Source organism: Pelophylax lessonae (assembly GCF_965119305.1).
Source record: "Pelophylax lessonae genome assembly, chromosome: 3".
Taxonomy (NCBI): domain Eukaryota; kingdom Metazoa; phylum Chordata; class Amphibia; order Anura; family Ranidae; genus Pelophylax; species Pelophylax lessonae.
In genome coordinates, this window is record NC_138770.1 from 389,443,271 (window position 1) to 389,468,443 (window position 25,173).

The 25,173-nt window shown below is 44.2% G+C and overlaps 1 protein-coding gene across 4 annotated transcripts in view; it reads right to left on the bottom strand.

Moving 5' to 3' along the window:
* The window catches only part of POPDC1 (popeye domain cAMP effector 1), a 333,254-nt gene that overhangs the window by 125,989 nt on the left and 182,092 nt on the right, over positions 1 to 25,173 (bottom strand). The window contains exon 1 of one of the 4 annotated variants that reach the window (XM_082249689.1): positions 22,276 to 22,384. The exons of the other annotated variants lie outside the window; for them this stretch is intronic. The gene's annotated coding sequence lies outside the window, so the exon portion shown is untranslated. Of the gene's footprint in view, positions 1 to 22,275; positions 22,385 to 25,173 lie in introns of those variants that run through there. 4 annotated transcript variants of the gene reach the window in all.

Here is a 25,173-nt window from a genome sequence, read left to right on the forward strand (position 1 = left end):
CCCAATTGCAGAGCGCCAGCCACAGCATTGCCCCCAATTGCAGAGCGCCAGCCACAACATTGCCCCCAATTGCAGAGTGCCAGCCACAACATTGCCCCCAATTGCAGAGTGCCAGCCACAGCATTGCCCCCAATTGCAGAGTGCCAGCCACAGCATTGCCCCCAATTGCAGAGTGCCAGCCACAGCATTGCCCCCAATTGCAGAGTGCCAGCCACAGCATTGCCCCCAATTGCAGAGCGCCAGCCACAACATTGCCCCCAATGATTGCAGAGTGCCAGCCACCGCATGCCTCCAATGATTGCAGAGCGCCAGCCACAACATTGCCCCCAATTGCAGAGCGCCAGCCACAGCATTGCCCCCAATTGCAGAGCGCCAGCCACAACATTTCCCCTAATTGCAGAGTGCCAGCGATCCCCGCGAGACCCATGCACTTACCTCACGGACGGTCTCGCAGTCGGCTCCCCGCGTCTCCGAGTCCTCCCGCGGCGCCTCCTCCTCGTCCAATGGCACGGTGTTTGCCTTTCGGCCAATCAGGAAGCGGGAGGACCCGCTCCCTGATTGGCCAGGAGGAGGATCATGTGACAATAGCGAATTCTCATTCGCTATTGTCACGGAATGGGCGGGTCGGGCGCACTGCTCCGCCCCCCGGCCACCACGTCTGCCCGAGCGCGGGACATTCAATTGTCCTGCGCGTCCTCAGACACGCAGAGGGATTCAGCCGGTTCTGCGAACTTGCAGAAAGTTAGCCACCGGTTCTATGGAACCGGTGCGAACCGGCTGAATCCCACCACTGAGTACAAGATATTAACTCTGCAGGGTGCCCAAACTTTTGCAGACGCCATTTGTTTTGTTTTCTGTTATTTTGAAAGTGTAAATGATGGAAATAAAATCTAACTTTTGTTGACATATTATAAGAATGTCTAATCTGTAATTTGATGCCTTTTGGAGATTTTTCCATCTTTCCTTGGCTTCTTTATGCACTTTAATACAATTTTTTACCTGGGGTGCCCAAACTTTTGATCACCACTGTAGCCTGTCCCGACAGTATGGTCAACTGCTGACCTGGTACCATCCACAGACAATTTAACCCTTTTATAAGAAACAGAAGTTGAATCCAATGCATTCCCCCCCCCCGTGGTAAGTAATGCAAAAAATAGAATAACCAACAGCTATTAGCAGCGCAATTCCTCAATCTGTCCAACATTCACAAGGAATATGTATTATTGCACTTTAGTTTTTGTTGCACTTTCAGCATTATACAGATATCACGCCCAGAATGAGGAAATGCGCTGCTAATAGCTAGTTGGCTATTCTATTTTTTCCATTACTTGGGTTTTATTGCTGTCTGTATCGTCCTCTCTATTTGTCCTGTTTACCATTATCACCAAATGTGAAAATAAAAGAAAATCCCAAATTTTGGGTTGACATCAGAACAGGAATATGGGGGACATTTTCCAATGGGGACACTAGTTCTGGTGACCATGGGATTCCCTAAATTTAGAGATATTTTCTCTTACTTTCTCCTGTAACTATGAGACAGGACACAAAAGGAAATCTCCCCAATGGGGACACAGATGGCATAAAATTGACCAGGTTATAACCAAAATTAAAAAGAAAAAAAGTTTTGCCTTCACTTCCACTTTAACCTTCTTAGCGGTATTCCCGAGCGTGGCACGGGGTTAAATTTCAGAGCCAAAAGCGGTAACCCCGAGCCACACTCGGGGTACTGCCAGAAGCATCACTGGATCCTGTAAAAGAGGTTACTTACCTTGTCACCGGGATCCAGCGATGTATGCGAGCGGTATGCGGCGGCGGATCTTCCTCCCAATCCTCTGTGTGCCCCGGCTTCCGTCTCCTGTGACGTAACGTTCGCAGGGGGGTGGAACCGGCGGCAAATTCAAATGTAAAACACAGCAAACACACTGATACCATTCAAAATAAAATAAATTCACATTACATTGCCCCCCAGTGCCCTTTCCTGCAGTTTTACTGTACTTTTTATGTATATATACGTATATATATATATATATATATATATATATATATATATATATATACACGTATATATATATATATATATATATAAATATATATATATATATTGTGGGAGATTAGCTCGGTGGTGGGCGTGGATGACCCCTTGGGGGGGTTCGTTACACAGGGAGATAGCCGAGAAGTGGTTGCAAACAACAGTTTGGTTTATTCATGCAATTTTCTTCACACAAGTGCAAGCGTCAAAAACATCAAAATAAAATAAAACACAAAATAAATCCTTGCCACTGTGGGCGGCTACCTTCTCACACACAGGAACCTATCTAATGAAGTCTGTCTCCAACCTACTGTTGGGCAGACTTGGCTGATCATACAGCAGACTCTCAATAGTCCATGTTTTATCTCTTCACACAACAAACGTCCATTGAACATGTCCCTTTTCCTCTTCACATTGAACATGTCCCTTTTCCTCTTCACATTGAACATGTCCCTTTGCTTGTCTCTTCACATAGCAACCAGTTCATTTATTTCTTCCACATAGAAATAGTTCATTTTCTTTACCTTGAGAAGTCTTCACACTTTTTACCCTCCTCAGCGCACATCGCTCCAGGAGGTCTTCTCCCATGCTCACACAGCTTATCGGGAGGCACACATCTGACTGTCCTCCTCTACCCACACGGCGTCAGGAGGCAGCAGTCCTTCTCCCATGCCCACACGGCGTCAGGAGGCACACATCTGACTGTCCTCCTCTCCACAGTGTCAGGAGGCAGCAATCAATAGGACTTCCTTTGGACAAATTATAGAGGCCTTAAAGAGGTTGTAAACCGAGAAAAAATTTTTTTCTCTTCTTTACATCCTGAAAGAGAAACCCATAATGAGCTAGTATGCATCGCATAGTAGCTCATTATGAAATACTTACCTTAGAACGAGCCCCCGCCGTGCCGTCCGCTTACCTGTATGACGGGCGACATGTATAGTCGCCCGTCTTCCGGGATCGCGGCATCCGGCCATCTGATTGGCCGGAGCCGCGGTGACGTCACTCCCGCGCACGCGCGCGGGAGCCGACGGTCACGGCACGGGGCTCTGAAGGAACGGCACGATCTGCCGTTCCTTCAGAGCGCATGCGCCAGTGACGTCACTGGCTGCATTAAAGGTAAATATCTCCTAAACGGTGCATGTTTAGGAGATATTTACAGTACCTATAGGTAAGCCTTAATATAGGCTTACCTATAGGTACAACTTCCTGAGGAGGGTTTACTTCCTCTTTAACTTCCTCATTCCGAACAGCTGAAGGCCTTTCAACTTCCTTAAGCCGTCCTGGCTACCTCTGCAGCCGACACCCTATAGTAATTGGTGAATTTTCTAAACCAGGTGGAAATGTATCTCCTGTCTGTGACTACATCCACAGATTTACCTGACTTCCTGTCACAATATATATATAAATGTATATATATATATCTATATATATATATATATATATATATATATATATATATACACACACGTGTATATATATATATAAATATATGTATATACGTATATATATATATATATATATATACGTATATATATATATATATATATATATATATATATATATATATATATATATATATATATATATATATATATATATACGTATATATATATATATATATATATATATATATATATATATATATATATATGTATACATACATACATACTTTAACTTATTTATAGTTTTTTATTATATTAAAATTTATGTTTTTGTGTTTCAAACTTTATCATACCCAAGATGTTATAAAGAAGAACGCACAGTAAAAAAAAAAAATATATGTAAATAGTTGGTTTGGGCTGCTCATTCTCAAGAATTACATACACAAAAAAATGGTACCGCTTTCAGCACCTAAAATCCGAAAGAATCATACCGCCAGGGAGATTAAAGGAGTCCTATGGAGGCATGGCACTGAAATCAGATGTTTGCAGCCAAATACTGCTGTGAGGTAATACATTGCTAAAAGGTATAGATATCTTCTTTTCTATACTCCAGGCTCAGTACACCTGGAAAGGATCACAGAATCCCACCAATGGTGTTTACCCTGGAGCATCCCTACACCACTCAAGGTCATTTATGGCTTGGAGACATTGCACTCTATGAAAACTTGTAAATGTATGTTATGCACAGTCCCTGCGGGAAATAAAGCATCCATTAGACAAGCCACCACTGCAATCTAAGTGTTCGTATGCCTTTCTCTGAATGATGTCAAACACACAAATGAGAATCAGAATATGGAAGTTAAGCTGCTCTGTAAAAAGTGATTACAAATGGGAAATTTGCAAACATCAAAAAAAAAAAAAAAAAAATCGAAGAGCAAAACAAACCAGGACAACCCTTTGTAAATGCGATCCTGTAATGTGAAATGAAGCATGATGAGAAATCACATTAAATGCCTTGCAGATTCATTCTTTCCAGTGTAATGAGTACATGTCTGCTTCTGGTCGGTATCTCAATGTTTTAGGCTAGGTTCACACTAGCATTCTACCGTGTAGGCTAGTGACAGTGCCAGCTCTAGGAGGGAGCAGTGCAATGCGTGTTACAACAAATCGCAATGCTTATTTGTTTTTTTGTTTTTTTATTCATTTATTTACTTTATTTAAGTTCATTTATATCACTGCCATAGGCATGCGCACAGGATGTGCTGGGTTTGCCTGGGCACACCCTAATAACCCTGTGCAGTGAAGATTCCCCCTACTGAGCGCCTTCCACCCCCAAATTCCCCCTCCACCACAGCGCTGCTGGCTTCCCTCCTCTCCTCTCCCTCTGGCTGCTGCAGGGGATGTTTTAGGATGGAGAGTGGGGGGGAAGGAGCAACTAAATATGTCATTTATCTGCCCCTTCCTTTTCCGAATGAACACAGTGAGTGATTGGTCACTGCTTTTACTATGCTTCAGTTTGTGAATGAACAGGAAGCCGCACAGCACAAAGCATTTCCCACTCATTCACTGTACAGTGCAGCTAAGGCTGCAGAGGAAGACATTAGGCAATCTCTGTCCTCAATCCATTTCTCTGTCTCAAAAATGAGACATCAGGGCCCTAATTTAGACCCCTAATTTTTCACCCAAGCCCTCCAATGGGGCACCTAAAAAATTGTAAAAGATAATGTAAAAATTATATTGTAAAAAGTATTTAAAAAAATAAAATTGTACAAATTAATAAAACAAAATAACTACTGACACCACCTACTGCTCTACTGACACCACCCACTGCTTTACTGACAACATCCACTGCTCTACTGGCACTGTCCACTGCTCTCCTAATACGTCCACTGCTCTACTGACACTTCTACTGCTCTACTGGCACTGCCCACTGTTCTCCTAATACGTCCACTGCTCTACTAATACGTCCACTGCTCTACTAATACGTCCACTGCTCTACTAATACGTCCACTGCCCTCCTAATATGACCACTGCTCTACTAATACGTCCAGTGCTCTACTAATACGTCCAGTGCTCTACTAATACATCCACTGCTCTACTAATACGTCCACTGCTCTACCAATACTTCCACTGCTCTACCAATACGTCCACTGCTCTACCAATACGTCCACTGCTCTACCAATACGTCCACTGCTCTACTTATACGTCCACTGCTCTGCTAATATGTCCACTGCCCTCCTAATATGCCCACTGCTCTACTAATACGTCCAGTGCTCTACTAATACGTCCAGTGCTCTACTAATACGTCCACTGCTCTACTAATACGTCCAGTGCTCTACTAATACGTCCAGTGCTCTACTAATACGTCCAGTGCTCTACTAATACATCCACTGCTCTACTAATACGTCCAGTGCTCTACTAATACGTCCAGTGCTCTACTAATACATCCACTGCTCTACTAATACGTCCACTGCCCTCCTAATACGTCCACTGCTCTACTAATAAGTCCACTGCTCTACTAATACGTCCACTGCTCTACTAATACGTCCACTGCCCTCCTAATATGCCCACTGCCCTCCTAATACGTCCACTGCTCTACTAATATGTCCACTGCCCTCCTAATATGCCCATTGCTCTACTAATACGTCCACTGCTCTACTAATACGTCCACTGCTCTACTGACACTGTCCACTGCTCTCCTAATACGTCCACTGCTCTACTAATACGTCCACTGCTCTACTAATACGCCCACTGCCCTCCTAATACGACCACTGCTCTACTAATACGTCCACTGCTCTACTAATACGTCCACTGCTCTACTAATACGTCCACTGCTCTACTAATACGCCCACTGCTCTACTAATACATCCACTGCTCTACTAATATGTCCACTGCTCTACTAATACGTCCTCTGCCCTCCATATACGCCCACTGCTCTACTAATACGTCCACTGCTCTACTAATACGTCCACTGCTCTACTGACACTGTCCACTGCTCTCCTAATACGTCCACTGCTCTCCTAAAATGTCCACTGCTCTACTAATACGTCCACTGCCCTCCAAATACGCCCACTGCTCTACTAATACATCCACTGCTCTACTAATACGTCCACTGCTCTACTAATACGTCCACTGCTCTACTGACACTGTCCACTGCTTTCCTAATACGTCCACTGCTCTACTAATACGTCCACTGCTCTACTAATACGTCCACTGCTCTATTAATACGTCCACTGCTCTACTAATACATCCACTGCTCTACTAATACGTCCACTGCTCTACTAATACGTCCACTGCTCTACTAATACGTCCACTGCTCTCCTAAAACATCCACTGCTCTACTAATACGTCCACTGCTCTACTAATACCTCCACGGCTCTACTAATTAACACCATCCACTGCTCTACTGACAACGCCCATTGCTTTACTGCCACCATCCACTGCTTTACTGACACCATTTGTTTTTTAATACATTTTAAAATGTTTGTCTACATGTGTGTCTGAGCTTTGGGGTGCTATTGCAATAGGCTGCGCTCACCGATGATCACGCACAGCAGCATGGTGCCTTGCGCTACCATCCATTGTACTGCAGAAAAATGCAGAAATGACACCAGCTTTACAATATGAATGGAACACATAGAATATAATTTGTTGCTATATACCCTAGCAAATACCTGAATTTTTCCAGTGCAGAAAGTAGGAAGTCACCACTGATAGCGGAAATGAGCATTAAGGGCCCATTTACATTTGTGCAATGCATTAATGCATGTATGTTAGCATACGTTATGTCATGCATTAACATACAGTGCATTAAAGCAGAACAATATTCACCGCTCCAGCAATGCAGGGTCCCAGACCTCCCTGCCCGGCTGACTTCAAGGCATCGATCGCCAGCCGCTGTCATTGGCCTGGACGCATGCACAGGAGTTCAGTCAGATTCAGCATTGCGGAAATTGCACAGTGAGCTGCACGTGCGTGCCTCACTGTACAAGGGCAGACAGGAAGGCAAGCAGCTTTAATGCAGAAGAGACAAAGCATGTCTCTTCTGCATTAAAAATTCTGCCTGGTTGCCAATTTCAATTCTATAGCCTAAAGCTCCACTTTAAGGCAGTCAATTGAAGTCAATGTTCTTCTGATGGACCAAAACATCCCAAAAATTGGGCATGAAACAATTTTTTTGTCGCAATGCACCACAATTCACTATGGAGTGTTGAAATGCATGTGCATTGGGGTGTTATTCAAAACGAATAACATGGCATTGCTTCAACACATGCATTTCCACATCTGCAGTCATTTAACACATAGATGTAATTTGACCATAACTCTGAAAAAGATCTTAGGTGCCTGAGCTCAACTATAACCAATATCACACCCAAAGACTGGAGCCATAATATTCTGGTGCAACATCTTTCTTTGTAAATAGCCGAAAAGGTGTACTTTTATGAACGGGTGAATTTTTTTCTCCGTTGGCTTCTCTGCAGTTCTCCGGGGAAAATGATCACATCTGGCACCCCTTTTATGAATCGGAGAACTTCAGTTCTCCCAGGGTGATCAGAGGAGAACGGTTTTCTCGGAGATCTGTGTAGAAGTCAATGGAATGCCTGTAATCTCGTGAGACAAAGCGAGATTACAGTAGTATGAAAATCCCTGGCGCGCTTTAACAAGCAGTGATAAATTATCACTGCTGAGTACACAAGGTTAATAAATAATAGTCCCCTTACATAAACATAAATATATATATATATATATACACTGAATACACACACACATACATTGTATATATATATATATATATACACATTAAATATGTATCTACATGTATGTGTGTATATATATACATGTATATATATACATAAATATGGCAGGGGGACATGATTACTGTGTTGGGGGGTCTGAACGAGGAAGAAGGAAGTCCATAATCTTCCTTTTTCCCCCTCAGTTCTCCCCCGATTCTGTCTTCACTCCCCGCTTCACAAGCTCCAGGCTGGTGAATCTGGGAGTGTGAATTCTGGCACAGATCGCCAGTGAAGTGCGGGGATCGCAGCTTCATAGCCTGGCTGTTTCTGTGTCTGTCAATGACAGATTCCCTTGTGAAGAGATGATCAGCGAAGAACATGTTCTCCCCCGATCATTTCTGTTTCATAAACTGAGAATGATCGGAAATGAGCTGTGATCAGCAGGATCACTGCTCATCTCCGTTTCATAAAAGGACACCAAAGTATCTAAAAGCCCAAGGACTCCAGAGCAAACCCTAACAGAAGTCTCTCTTATCTCTTATAGGAATGTCTTGAACAACAATTTATTAAACTGGGGTATAGGTTTTTCCTGTTTTTAGTAAGTGTAAAAAAACCTAGAGTAGCCTTTCTTAACCTTTTTACATAGGACCAGGGGTGTCAAACTTAATTTCATCAGCATTTTGATTGCCCTTAACCTCCCTGGCGGTATGATTCTTTCCGATTTTAGGTGCTGAAAGCGGTACAATTATTTTACTAGTAATTCTTAAGGACGAGCAGCCCAAACCAACTATTTACATATGATTTTTTTTTTTTACTGTGCGTTCTTCTTTATAACATCTCGGGTATGATAAAGTTTGAAACACAAAATCAAAAATGATAATATAACACACACATATATATATATATATATATATATATATAAAAAGTACAGTAAAACTGCAGGAAAGGGCACTGGGGGGCAAACTAATATCAGTTTATTTTGTAATGAAATCAGTGTGTTTGTGTGTATAACTTTTCAAATTTTCCGCCGGTTCCACCCCCCTGCGAGCGTTACGTCACAGGAGACGGAAGGCGGGGCTCTACAGCATCGGGCGGAAGATCCGGCCGCCGTATGCCGAAGGGACACATCGCTGGATCCCGGCGACAAGGTAAGTAACCCTCTACAAGGATCCAGCGATGCTCCCTGGCGGTACCCCGAGTGTGGCTCGGGGTTACCGCTTATGGCAGTGAAATCCCACCCCGAGCCACACTCGGGAATACCGCCAGGGAGGTTAAAGGGTCAGTTGAGTCTGTGAAACTACTGTATATAAATGCATCCAGGGCTTTTTTTCACAGGAAATAGGTGTAGGAACTTAACTACGCCCCCCACCAAACCACAGTGGTAGGTGTGGCCTAATTGCACTGACAGTGGGAGGATCTTAAAGGGGTAATAAATAACAGGAGTGCATTATGTGCAGAGTTCAGGGATGTGTTATGTACAGAGTGCAGAGTTCAGGGGTGCGCTATGTACTGAGTGCAGAGTTCAGGGGTGCACTATCTACAGAGTGCAGTTTCAGGGGTGCCCTATGCACAGAGTGTAGAGTTCAGGAGTGTGCTACTTACAGAGTACAGAGTTCAGGGGTGTGCTGTGTACAGAGTGTAGGGTTCAGAAATGTGCCATATATGGCGTGCAAGGTTTCGGGTGTGCTATGCTCTCTTTCACAGACTGTTCAAATCTTACTTCCATCCTTCCTCAGCACTGACCTCCCCACCACTCTCTCCCATCCCCTACCTCAGCACACACCTCCCTTCACAGCCCTCATCTTCTCATTCCCCCCCCCCCCCCCCCGCCAAAAGCTTCTTCACATCTCACCTTTTCGAAAAATACCTGGCTCTAGTATCTCCCTGCAGTGTAAGCGCCTCTCCCACTCTTTCTCACTGACAGTGAGATCATTGGTCAACAACATCTGTGCACCCGGGCACAGATGGAGATCACAGTGCAGCCTGGCACAGATGGGGATCACAGTGCAAATGGTGCCCCATCCCACCCATGACCGTACTGCATCTGTATCTTCCTTGTTCCCACCATGAGTGCAGGACAGGCAGGGATCTGTGAGAATCACAGAGAGGAAGGCTTCTATGTTTACAAGACAGTGGTGAGCTAGCAGCAGAGGACGAGAACTGGAGGAGGTGGAACAGAGTTCCCCCATGTTGCGGTTGAACAAAAGCCCTGGGTTCGAGGGCCACATTAAATGGTCTGGTGGGCCTTGTGTTTGACACATATGCATTAGAGCAACCCTTGAAAAAATGTTAAGGTCTCAAGAGTACCCTTTACATTGGTGGTAAAGGGGAAAATGGGGATAGACCAGGAACTATGAAGGCACCATAAGATGGGAGGTTAATTTTCCAAAGCTCAAGGAACCTCTCACAGTCTCTAGAGGAATCCTAGGGTTGAGAATGTGGTGGTTAAGAATGGTTGGTTTAGAGGCTCAAACAGCAAAAAAAATGGAAAAAAGAAACAAAAAAGAAAGATCAATGTTACTGGTATGGAGCATAATATGGCCACATAGCTACACAAAAAGACCAGTAATGATTGCCCATGCCGGCAGGGCCAGATTTAGACCTTTGTGGTCCCAGGCACTTAATTCATTCTAAAGAGTTTAAATAGGCGGCAAATCATTAAATGTACACATTAAAGTTGGATTGTTGCATGTGATTGCAACTGACTAGTTTTTACATACATAGAAATGTTAAATAATATAAGATCTATCCACTGTCCACATAAATACATAAAACAGAATAGTGAGGTTGGTTAAGCTTGACAGTGCTAGTTAGACTCATTGTACTTCTACACAAAATTTCCTTGATAATTGATTTACTTTCTCAATGGCAGTCTCACAATTTGAAAATGCATGACACAGTGCCATTATGAGGTTGTGGGCACGCAAACTTACATCATTGTTGGCTACTTTCCTTATGGGTGTTGGTGCTCTATGCATGGCTCGCTTGAGCTACCAAAGTTTATTTAAAGCGGATACAATATACATTAGGTCTAGTTTACACAGGTGACTTTACTGACCAACCCACTTATTCTAACACAGCGGAGGAGAGGGTTTCACAAATGCAATGTCCACTATGCTTTGCTTTATGGCTGCAGCAAAAATGTTACCTCCGCTAAAGTGAATGGAGCCGTGTTGCCACTTTCCTGCAATGCCTGCTGTGTTTAGGAGGCGACATAATGCCTGTCAAATACATCTGAAAAGCTATCCATGGTGGATTACTCTTCAGTAGGCAACGCAGGCATAAACAAGCATTACATATTACAGATGACTGTAGGCAAACAAATGCATCCCAAGATATATTTTATTAGAATAAAGTGTTTTTTTTTTTTAATGATATCTACATAGGGAGGACCCCCTCTAGTAGGAGGCTGGAGCAACTGTTATTTTATTAATCCAGCACTGCATGTGGGCCAAGAAACAGTTGAACCATCTGCCCTAGAGCAGTTTTGACTAGTGGCGAGGGTCATAGCACCCTTGATGAATGGAATAACTGGACCATGTTGGAATGTTAGTGGCCCCAGAACAGCTGCTTCCAAGGTCACGTCAACCTTGTGCATTCCTTATGCAGTTAAATACCTATGAAGCTGCACGCAAAATGCATGATGACATATGGTATATGCCATTATAACAATACAGAGATGGCAGGGATGTAAACAGCCCTATTGATTACACTGGCACAGATATCATCATGCACATGCAATACCACATTAAACCAACTTATGGAAAGCACAAGTCAGGGTGCATTTACCAAAGTGGCGATTAGCAATTATACTATGCTCTCATTTCCTCTTCTTGTCATTGCCCATTTTTATTCTTGCACAGCCTGACAATTTCCCAGGTATTCCTCTAGAAAGTGTCTGCCAAGTCAGACATGGCTAATGATCTTCTAATGATTAGTAATGGAGGAGCCCGGTTATTGTGGGAACAATTATTTCACTAAATATTGTAATGTAGTCCTCTACAGGAGGAGAATACAATCCCACTGCTAGTGTAGCTTAACATATTTTTGTGAAGAGGGTGAATCAGTGGTCTCCAAAGCCCTTTGCTTGCCTTTATCTGGCCCCTGGAGCACTATTTCTTCCACTGATATGAGACACTATTAAAAATATTTTAACCACGTCAAGCTCCGCAAGTTTTACCCCCTTCCTGACCAGGCCATTTTTTGCGATACTGCACTGCGTTGCTTCAACTGACAATTGCACGGTCGTGCGACACCGTACCCAAAAAAAAAATGATGCCCTTTTTCCCACAAATAGAACTTTCTTTTGGTGGTATTTGATCACCTCTGCGTTTTTTATTAATCTACAAAAAAAATGTAAAAAAATCGAATTTCTTTATCAATTTCAGCCAATATGTTTTCTGCTACATGTTTTTGGTAAAAAAAAATCCCAATAAGTGCATATTGATTGGTTTGCGCAAAAAGTATGGCATCTACAAACTATGGGATAGATTTATGGACTTTTTATTTTTTTAATTTTTTTTTTTACTGGTAATGGCGGCGATCATCGATTTTTAGCGGGACAGCGACATTGCAGTGGACAAATCTGACACTAAGGGGTTTATTTACTAGAGAGGGTAAAATTTGTCACAGTTCTGCAGACAAACCAATCAACTTCTAACCTTGTTTAATTAAGCTTTAGCAATAAAACCTGGAGACTGGTTGGTTTATCTGCAAAATTGTGACTAATTTTTCCCTCTCTAGCTTTAGTAAATGAACCCCTAAGTGACACTTTTTGCGGACCAGTGACACTAATACAGTGATCAGTGCTTAAAAAAAATGCACTGTCACTGTACAAATGACAATGGCAGGAAAGGGTTAAATGTGTTCCCTGAGAGTGTGGGAAATGGTTGCACTGTAGGAAGACAGAGATCCGTGTTCCTGTTTAGCAGAAACACAAGATCTCCATCTTCCTTACTAGCAGAGCAGCGATCTGCCTTGTTAACTCTCCGAACGATCGTCAGGTTTCCAGCGGACTCGCTGATTGGCTCCTGCGTGTCCATTCACATTGGGAGCGGAGCTCTGTGGGAGCGGAGCTCTGGTGGCATGCGCGTGCAACCCAGAGAACTTGAAAGAAATTTACTACGGGGGCAGCCGAGCCGCTGCTTAGTGTGTCCATTCAGACACGGAACTGTGGCTAGGCCCTGCCCCTCTCTCTCCTCATTGGCTCACTGAATTGGATTGACAGCTAATGGCGCTCCGATGCTGTCTCAGCCAATGAGGAGGGAGAGTCCCCGGCAGCCGAGTCTCTTGTGCAACATCGCTGGATTGAGATGGGACTCAGGTAAGTATTAGGGGGGCTGATGCACATAGAAGGCTTTTTTTTATATTAATGCACAGAATGCATCAATATAAAAAACCTTCTGCCTTTACAACCACTTGAAGATAAAACTGTTTAGGCTTAAGAACCACTTTTTCATGTATGAAAAAGCTTAGACTGCAGATTACGGTAAGAAGTATGCAAGGCCCACTAAAAAGCTTTGAAAAAATGAATTCAGAAACCTCTACAAAAGGCATGAAGTAACCAGGTCTGGTCTGGCTTGGCCAATTTTTAAATAATAGTCACTCACAGTAAAGCAAATACAGAGATAAAAGGGTTCACTTACTAAAGGAGTTAAAAATATTTACCCAATCAATTGTAGTTGACTTTCAGCCTCACTCACACTGGCACTCCTGTCTTTAGCTTTTCCAAAGGTAGTAGTAGACATCTGGGTAGAATAAACAACTTGTATGCCTCCCAGATAACGTTATCTTGTATTTAGATGTTCATACTTTAACCCGTTTACTGCCACTGATGCAGAAACTACGCCGGTGGCAGAGGGGGGTTTATACACCATCCCGGAGGCTGTAGTGTTTGTAAATCTGACAAGCTAACTGTCAGATGAATGCGAACTGTTGGGATTGCTTCCAAACAACCCCCTCCCCCCCCATGCACAATCCTGCCATGCTTCTTGGGTCCTACACAACCTGGGACAAGCATGGCAGAGGAGGAAGTCCAGCGAACTAACGTTTGCTGATCTCCTCTTCCTGTGACTAACCTGGAAGCGACATGAAAAATGTCACTTTCCCCAGCCAGTATGGCTAGGGAAAAAGCTATTGGAACCTGATCTACATTACAGCTTCATTGGGGGGGTAAGATGAGACATCAGGGAGTCTTTTAGACCCTAGATGTCTTTTTAAATTGAACCTGTCACCAAAAATTGCATCAAAATTTTTGAAAAAAAAAAAAAAAATTAGTAAAAAGAAAAAAAATAATTAAAAAGTGGGAAAAAAAATGTTAATTTTAAAAAATTAAAGTCACTCCCTCATAAAATCCAGGTACTCAGACACACGCAGATACGAATGTAAATGCATGCATTGGGGCACCTGTGCAGAAAACGACGGTTGCCTTATAGTAATATGTTACATATTACTGCACATGATGGAGTAAGAACAATAATTCTACGCCCATTATAGAAGGGTTAACTCTAACCTGATGATCTGTAGGGATTTTTAAAGTGTAATCTCTTGTAAACTCTAAGAAGCAGGGCAAGTTATTGCATCAACAAACTAGGGTAATGATTTATGTAATTTAAATTTTTTTTTTTTTTTTTTTTACTAGTAATGGTGGCGATCAGCGATTTTTAGTGTGGCTGCGACATTGCGGAGTACAGATCGGACCCCTAACTGACATTTTTGACACTTTTGGGGGACCAGTGACATTACTACAGAAATCAGTGCTAAAAATATACACTGTTACTGTAATAATGACACTGGCAGGGAAGGGGTTAACCCAGGGGCGATCAAAGGGGTTAAATGTGAGCCTAGGGGGTGTTTTCTAACTGTGAGGGGTATGGGCTTGTGAAATCAACACAGAGACCTGTGTTCCTAAATAGGAGGAACACAGGAGCTCTTTGTTCATAGCTGAGAGAACAACGGTCTGCTGAGTTTACAACAGCAGACCGCCATTCTCTCTCCACGGGGAGTGATCGCGGGTGCCCGGCGGAAATCGCGGCCGCTGGCCCGAGGGATTGGCTTCCCCGCTAGCGAGTGGGCTTGCGCGCGCCACCCAGGATTGCTCCCGCGAGCCACCATACAGGTACGGCGATTCACAGAACCTGCTGATCTGCCGCCTCATAACTGCAGTGGATGGCTGGCAAGTGGTTAATATAAAGATAGTCACCTGTTCAGGGATCCAGAAATGTCGGCACCCGAGCTGATTCTTCAATCGGCTTTGGATGCAGGCGCTGAGCATCTGGGGTAAGGTAAACCATCAGTGAAGCCTTGCGGCTTCACAGCCGGTTGCCTCCTGCGCATGCGCGAGTCGCGCTGCGCTTTTTGAATTGTTTTACAGTCTTCTAGGACCTGTGTGTCAAAATCTGGTAGCTCAAACAAGTGGAGCTTCCTCCTTTGGGGCGCAGCTCTGCTTTAACCACTTGCCGACCGCCGCAAGTACATATACTGCGGCGGTCAGCCCCTCACAGGCAAAGTGACGTATGGGTACGTCACTGGCCTGTGAGGCTCTGGGGAGCGAGCCCGCGCCGCCGGAAGCAGGCTCCTGCTCGGTCACGGACCCCCCCCCCCCCGTGCGTGTGCCCGGCGGACCCGATGTCCGCCGGGCACTCGCGATCGACCGTTAGAGCGGGAGAAAGCCAGGCGGCTAATGTAAACAAGCCGCCTGTCATTCTCCCCTGTGTAAGAACAGTGATCATACGGTTCTACTATGTAAGACCGTTGATCACTATTCCTACACCTCAAGCCACAGCCAATCACAGTTAGAATCACTCCCCTAGGGACACACACAACCCCTCCCTCTCAAAAAAAAGTTAATCCCTTCCCTGCCAGTGTCTTTTTACAGTAACAGTGCATATGTATAGCACTGATTACTGTAGTAATGTCACTGGTAACCCCAAAAGTGTCAAAAATGTCAGTCAAGGGTCCGATCTGTCCGCCGCAATGTCGCAGTCCTACAAAAAAAAAATCGCAGATCGCCGCCATTACGCGTTAAAAAAAAACAACAAAAATCTTTCCCTTAGGGCTCTTTCAGTTTTTTAAGCGGATCTGATCGGATCCTCCATGCAGCTCTATGGGGCAGCGGATGTCAGCGGAGACACCTCCGCTGACACCCGCTGTCATCCGCATCCGATCCTGTGCGTGAAATCTGGATGGATGGAATCCCTATTTTTCCATCCGTTCAGTAACCGGATCGGATCTGATGGGAGCGGACAAGCGGTCCGCTCTCATCCGATCCCCCATAGAGGGCAGCGGGGGATGAGACACCTCCCTCTGTGCTCTGCAAGCGGAGACGGAGCTGTCATCCGCCGGCTCAGCGGGGATCGCAAATCGATCCCCGCTGAGCAACACGGATCCGCCTACGTGAAAGAGCCCTTTGATAGTAAGCGCGATAACTTTTGCGCAAACCAATCAAAATACGCTTTTTGTGATTTTTTTACCAAACATATGTAGCATTAAACAAATTGGCCGAAAATGTTAAAAAAATTTTGATTTTTAAATTTTTTTTTGGGGAATTTCATATAAAAAAATGTGAAAAATATTGTTATTTTTGCAAAATTGATGCTCTTTTTTGTTTATAGCGCATGATCAAAAAAATCGCACAGGTGATCAAATACCACCAAAGGAAAGCTCTGTTTGTGGGAAAAAAGGACGTCAAATTAGTTTAGGTACAGCGTCGCACGACCGTGCAATTGTCCGTTAAAGTCACGCAGTGCCGAATCGCAAAATAGGCCCTGGTCAGGAAGGGGGTAAAATCTTCCGGGGCTTAAGTGGTTAATGCTGATTTTCTCCTGGAGAAACAGTTCGTAAAAACCAGTGTACGATGTGCACGAAGCCTACTGTAAAGTAAGAAAAAAAGATACATTTTATTTAAACAAACTGAAACAATAGCAAACAGAGCACAAATGTTTAAAAACATTTCAAAATGAATCCCAATGACTAGGGATGCCCATAAAACTGAGAGAAGGCGAGCTGTGCAGCAACCGAGTGCACAAGTAAATACTATTTAGATAAAAAGCAGAATGGATCCTTCTTTGGATTTGCTGTACAAATTGGAGAGCGTATGGTAGACAACAGATCTGTGTCCAATCCACAGCCCTTATTATCTAGGCCAATGTGCAAGGTGTGTGTATGTAGGTTCACCTGCACATACACTATAATGTCAAAAGTATTGGGACGCCTGCCTTTACACGCACATGAACTTTAACGGTATCCCAGTCTTAGTCCGTAGGGTTCAATATTGAATTGGCCCACCCTTTGCAGCTATAACATCTTCAACCCTTCTGGGAAGGCTGTCCACAAGGTTTAGGAGTGTGTCTATGCAGTGGTGTATTTTGGTTTTGTGCTGCCCTAGGCAAGACTAAAATTGGGCGCCCCTCCTAATAAATTTGCCGCACTCCTTTTTTAAAAGATGTGACTCCCTCCGAGAGAGAGAGAGACTCCGTCCGAGAGAGAGAGAGAGACTCCCTGAGAGAGAGAGAGAGAGAGAGAGAGAGAGACTCCCTCCGAGAGAGAGAGAGAGAGATGAGACTGAGAGATGGAGAGAGAGAGGAGGGGTCAGAGAGAGAGGGAGGGGGGAGAAAGAGGGGGTGGGTTAGAGGGGGTGAGTGAGAGAGAGAGAGGGGGGGGGGTGAGAGAGGCGGCTCTAGCAACCAGTGGCCAATATAGTCTCAGGTGGAGGGGCGGCTTTTTTGCTGCCCCCCTGCAAAGTGCCGCCCTAGGCCTGGGCCTCGTTGGCCTAGGCCAAAATACAGCACTGTGTCTATGGGAATGTTTGACCATTCTTCCAGAAGTGCATTTGTGAGGTCAGGTACTGATGTTGGAAGAGAAGGCGTAGCTCGCAGTCTCCGCTCTAATTCATCCCAAAGGTGTTCTATTGGGATGAAGTCAGGACTTTTTGTAGGTCAGTAAAGTTCCTTCACCCCAAATTAGCTCATCCATGACTTTATGGACCTCGCTTTGTGCACTGGTGAGCAGCCAATGTTGGAACAGGAAGGGGCCATCCCCAAACTGTTCCCACAAAGTTGGGAGCATGAAATTATCCAAAATGTTTTGGTATGCTGACGCCTTTAGATTTCCCTTCACTGGAACTAAGGGGCCAAGCCCAACCCCTGAAGAACAACCCCACACCATAATCCCCCCTCCACCAAATGATTTGGACCAGTGCACAAAGCAAGATCCATAAAGATATGGATGTGCGAATTTGGGGTGGGAGAACTTGACTGGCCTACACAGAGTCCTGACCTGAACCCAATAGAAAGCCTTTGGGATGAATTAGAGTGGAGACTGCGAGCCAGGCCTTCTTGTCCAACATCAGTGCCTGACCTCACAAATGGGCTTCTGGAAGAATGGTCAAAAACTCCCATAGATACATTCCTAAACCTTGTGGACAGCCTTCCCAGAAGAGTTGAAGCTGTTATAGCTGCAAAGGGTGGGCCAACTCAATATTGAACCCTACGGACTAAGACTGGGATGACATTCATGTTCACATGCTTGTAAAGGCAGGCGTTCCAATACTTTTGACAATATAGTGTATGTAAGGAATAAAGTGGTTGTAAACCTTAGCCATGAAAAATGAACAAAGCATATCCCTGTATAGTGTGTACTTGTCTCACTCCAGACCACTAAGTGTCATTTCTGTCGGCTGCTTCATTCCTCTTCTATCAGCATGAATCACTTCTGTCAAGTTTTGCTGACACCAAGAGCAAAACAGTAACAGGGAGGGGACTCCAGCACACAGCCCGTGATTGAAAGCCTCGGCTCTGTTCCTGTGTGCTGTGTAGAGGGGTGTGTGTCCCTTCCCTCCAATCAGCTCTCCGCTAAACAGATGTAGATAAGAGAAGACTGCAGATAAACAGGAACAACTAACACCTGAGGCCAGTCACTTTGCTGGGTATATATAAAGGTTTACAACCACTTTAAGATTAGTTATATCTCCTGAGATTTGCTGTAAAAATTGGAGAGTGTATGGTAGACAGCAGATAAATGTCCAATTTTCAGTGCCTAACGTCTGGTTATGATTTGTGGTTATATTTTTTTCAAATACCTATGACACTGCACCTTTTTTTCCCCCCATAGTTAACTTTGGGAAAAGTTCCCTTGAAGTGAAGCTGTACTCATGCTGCAAGGGTTAAAATGTTGCTAAACCAAGGACCCTGCATTCACAATATCCGGTCTCCCACAGAACACAGAACATGGAATTCAAATTGTTTTAGTAAATATAAACTGCTAAATACCTTTTCTCATCAGCAGTATATAGCAGTCTTGTGACTTCTATCAGTGTCTGGTTAAAGCTTGTAGGAGAAGTTTTCATTAACCCATGACTGTCCTATGAGGCCACAGGACCCCTGGCCCTCTGTCTGGACAGTGCTGATTGGTCTTGTGCTGATCACGTGTATCCTCCAAAGGAAAAATTGCTAGAGAGCAATACACACCAAACTGAGCATGTGCAGAGTGTCTCCAAGGCTCTATTATATCAGGAGATGGATTGGAGGCAGTATAAGAAGGGGAGGATTAGAGAAGACAGGATCAAACAGCCTTTTTACATAATGCGCAGGATTAAAGTGGTTCTAAAGGCAGAAGGTTTTTAGAAGGCATTAAGATAAAAAAAACCTTCTCTGTGCAGCAGCCCCCCCCCCCCAATACTTTCCTGAGCCCCATCTCAATCCAGCTAAGTTGCATGAGAGCCTAGTTGTCTGGGAATCTGGGAATCTCCCTCCTCATTGGCTGAGACAGCAGTGGATGCCACTGGCTCATGCTGCTGTCAATCAAAGTCAGTGACCCAATGAGGAGAGAGGGGGTGGGGCTGAGCCATGGCTCTGTGTTTGAATGCACACAGAGCAGAGGCTCAGCTTGGGTGCCCCCATAGCAAGCGAGGAGCCAAGAGTGCCGTTGGGAACCCAAGAAGGGGAGGATCTGGGCTGCTCTGTGCAAAACCAACTGCACAGAGCAGATAAGTATGACATGTTTGTTATTTTTACCAAAAAAATAAATAAATAAAATACTGTAGCTGCTGACTTAATATTAGGACACTAAGGGCTCTTTCACACAGTCTGCCTCCGTAGGCGGATCCGTGTTGCTCAGTGGGGATCGATCCGTGATCCCCGCTGAGCCGGCGGATGACAGCTCCATCTCCGCTTGCAGAGCACAGAGGGAGGTGTCTCAGCCCCTGCTGTCCTCTATGGGGGATCGGATGAGAGCGGACCGCCTGTCCGCTCTCATCCGATCCGATACTATCCGATTACTGAACGGATGGAAAAATAGGGTTTCCATCCGTCCAGATTTCACGGACAGGATCGGATACGGATGGCAGCGGGTGTCAGCGGAGGTGTCTCCGCTGACACCCGCTGCCCCATAGAGCTGCATGGAGGATCCGATCAGATCCGCCTAAAAAACTGACAGGCGGATCTGATTGGATCGCCCGTGTGAAAGAGCCCTTACTTGTCCTGGAATCCGTCGATGTCAGCACCGCAGCTAATGTTTCCATTGGCTGTCGGACGCTGCCGCCGCCTTTTCCGGTAAGGGAGCCCGGCAGTGAATCCTTGCAGCTTCACAGCCGGGTCCCTACTGCGCATGCGCAAAGCATGCTGCACTCGGTAACAAGCCTGGCAGCAGAGAGAGAAGGGGGCCGAACCTCTGACATACCGCGCCACGGCGAGGTCCAACAGAAGTGGGGACAGGGTATCTGTCAAAAACAGGTACCTGCCACATTTGGCACCTTTAAGGGGGGAGACAGATAAACCGAAGTTCCACTTTTGAGTGGATCTCCGCTTTTATATCACAGTAACTCCTTAGGTTCTATAGTAAGTATAACAAGCATGCTTTACTGCATATACAGTACACACTGATGTTATTGTTGTGGGTTTAGTAACATTGGAAACTATTTATTTCTGTCTAGGGAGCAGGAAAAGCTTTCTCTTACCTTACTCCCCTAAACTCTGGAGATGGATTGTCCCTGCAAGGAAGGACAGAGTTTTTTTTTTCAGTTTCCAATCATGTGCAGATGAAAAGAAAAAAATAAGAAGGAATTTGCGTTTCACATGACTGGATAACTAAAGTGAATTCTCACCCAATTTATTAAGTGAAGACTATCAACTCCTTTAGAAAATCACCCTGAAAATAGCAGATCTTTTTTTACTTGTGTGTTTATGTCATGTTATTGACTTGTTATCGATATATGTGATTGTTTTTTAATGTTTTTTTTTCCATAGATTTTGAATGTTTAATATATATTCAATAAAGTACTTGATTTTTAGTCCTGAACACCGCTTGGGAAGTATACCTACCTATCTTTGAACAGCTCCCTTGTTATTTATTCTTTTGTGTCTGCTTTGTATCTGTGCCCAAATGTAGCACTTCTCATTGGATCCCAGTTCATGGACATCCTTGTATTTCTCCAGGCTTGCTGTATACACAAGTTTACTAAACCTGGAGCTGCTCTCATAAAATATTCAGCAAAGTCCAACAGCCTCTCTTGTTGCTGCCTTCCCCAGGAGTGGATCCCTCCCTCCCATCCACCACTGCACTTGTCAGAGACTTACAGGCCGGACACCTATCGGATTGTGTATGCAATGGTGTTTAGAAGCTGAACTGCTAAACAAAAGAACCCCCGGGGGATCATCACAAGAAATAACAGTCATCACTGCAATTAAAACCATGACAGCAACCTCTGATCACACCTAGGAGCAACGGGGCTGCCAGCTCTGGGCAACACATACAGGCGATCTGACACTTACTGGGGATCTGATGACAATTACAGATGATCCGACACATACAGGCGATCTGACACTTACTGGGGATCTGATGACAATTACAGATGATCCGACACATACAGGCGATCTGACACTTACTGGGGATCTGATGGCCATTACAGATGATCCGACACATACAGGCGATCTGACACTTACTGGGGATCTGATGACAATTACAGATGATCCGACACATACAGGCGATCTGACACTTACTGGGGATCTTAAGACCATTAGAGATGATCCGACACATACAGGCGATCTGACACTAAATAGCGATGTGATAACCATTAGCGGCGATCTGACACTTAGTAGCGATGTGATGAGACCTAGGACAATGTGACACTTACTGGCGATGTGCCACTTGCTGCTGATCTGATGACTTTGATGGGAAGTTTAGCAGACCATGTGTGATCCCAGTGACCGCTGTCCTCTTACCTGTGTGTATGCAGATCGTCCGTCCCGGGGAAAGTTTTCCGAGCTGATCGGTGATCGGGAGGTGGGTGGAGGATTAGAGGTGACTAAAATAGGCAGAAAGAAGAGAGAAGGCTGCAGCCGTGCACCCGCCGAGCACACTCCCCTTCCCAGCACAGCCTGCACGGCTCTGAGTGCTGGAGACACGCCGGGGGCGGAGCCACACTGACAGCTGGAGGCAGGAGGGGAGGGGCTGAGCACTGGGAGAACACATCACTCCTAGCAGAAGTTTTCTGCTGCTGTTCATCGGACAAACACACAGAGGGTTGATTTATTAAAACTGGAGAGTGCATAATCTGGTGCAGCTCTGCATATTAACCAATCAGCTTCCAGGTTTCATTGTCAAAGCTTAATTGAAAAAGCTGAAGTTAGAGGCTGATTGGCTACCATGCACAGCTGCACCAGATTCTGAGTGTTCCATTTTTTAGTAAATCTTCCCTTTCATAGAAAATCGCATACTTACAGATTTTTGCTTTTTTTTTTAAAGTTGTTCTATTTATGGCTGTTTTTCCAGTACAAAACAAAATATAAGTAAATATATTAAAGGGGATGTGTACCCCTCTTTCTTATTTTTACCTACAGGTAAGCCTATAATTTACCTGTAGGTAAAATGAATATCTCCTAAAATTCACCCTGCATGCAGCCGCTGACTTCAGCGGCACATGCTCCCTGAAGGTCCGGCGAACCATGCTGGAGCATCAGAGCTTCTTGCTAGGACCGAGGGCTCCCGCAGGCATGCGGCTCTGGACATTCACAGAGCCAGATCCCGCGATCCAGGCAGAAAGGACAGGAGAAGATGTCCGCCCTCTCAGCGGTGGCTTAGTTCTAAGGTGAGTATTTCATAATGCGATGCATACTAGCACATTATGCCTTTATCTTGTAGGGGTTTTTTTTTTTTTTCAGCGGGTTTACAACTGCTTTAATATATATAGTATATCGACATTAAAGTGGAACTTCACTCTCCCAGTCAACATTGATTATTTGGATCCTCATGCTGCTAGCATTAGTAATGATTAAGCACACATCTTAGTGTGTGAAACGCGTCTACCTTGCCACTTTTTTGCCACATTGGGATGTCCAATAAACCTGGATTTTGACCACATCTGAGTGCAGCCATTTCTTTTCATTATTGACTGTCCACGGAGGCGAGCCGGGGCGAGCACCGCTGTTGGTCATCAAGCTTCCCATTACCTTGAGTAGTGTATCTCTTTCTTTTGTAAGCATTAGTAAATAGACAGGAAAGTATATAATTTTTACTTGTTTTAACCACTTGACCTCATGACCAGGCCATTTTTTTTGATACAGCACTGCGTTATTTACCGGACAATTACGCGGTCATGCAACACTGTACCCAAGTAAAATTGATGTCCTTTTTTTCCCACAAACAGAGCTTTCTTTTAATGGCATTTGATCACCTCTGCATTTTTTTATTTTTCGCTCTATAAACAAAAAAAGAGCGACAGTTCTGAAAAAACAAACATTATTTTTTACTTTCTGCTATTAAGCATATCCAATAAAAAATTTTAAAAAATCGAATTTCTTCATAAATTTAGGCCAATATGTATTTTGCTACATATTTTTGGTAAAAAAAAAAAAAAAAAAAAAAAACAATAAGCGTATGTTGATTGGTTTGCGCAAAAGTCATAGCATCTACAAACTATGGGATATTTTTATTTTTTTTATTTTTTTTACTAGTAATGGCGGCGATTGGCGATCAGCACTTCATAGTGGGACTGCAATATTGCAGCAGACATTCTGATATTAACTGACACTTTTGAAACTTTTTGGGGACCAGTGACACTAATACAATGATCAGTGCTAAAAATATGCGCTGTCACTGTACTAATGACACTGGCTGGGGGGGGGGGGGTTACATCAGGGGCAATCAAAGGGTTAACTGTTTGCCTAGCCAGTGTTTTACTGTACTGTGTGAGGTTCTTTTACCAGAGGTAGAGATGGAATGTATTCCCTGCTTTGCAGGGACACAAATTTCATCCCTTCCCTCCTGTGAGAACAGCGATCTGTGTGTCTGCCTGACGATCGGTGGGTGCCGGAGGAACTCGAGTACCCTGCACCCACCGATCGGCTTCCACTGTGTGTAATCACCCAGAAGTGTCGCATCATGTATATATATGTGATCCGACACACAGGTGTCACCCTGTAGCAGTAAAACTGCTATAGGGCTGACCTAAAGTGATTAAAGTGGAACATCACTCTCCCAATCAACATTGATTATTTTTTAGTAAACAGATAGAAAATTATATAAAATATACCTGTTTTAAACAATTTTTTTACATTTCTGCAGTTACTTCCTGGGTTCTTGCCTGGGCAAATGATGTCATACATCCCAGGAGTCTTCAGGAGGGGAGAATAGGAGGAGAGGAGAAAGGGGTTTTCTCAGTTAAGTGCATTCTCCTGCATGCATGCTTGAGCTAAGGGTAGATGGATTCCAGAAAGTAAAGGCTACATGAATCTTTTACTCAACCCCACAGTCAGAAATGCTAGGGTTTTGTTTTTCAAAGTGATTTCTTAACAAAATAAAGCGTGGAGACATGGATGGATGGGGGAGTTTGCTTTGAATCTTAAAAATGAATTAAATAGCGTTTTCAGTTTGTGGTACTCAGATGCAGTGAAAATATGTGTTTCCACTTTTATAGTTAAATTTGAGAAATCACACCATTTTTATGTGTTCAGATTCACACAGCATACCTAAAAATATTTATTACATTTTGGATGTTTATTTTAGAGTGGCTTCTGAACAGACTGCATTCCGC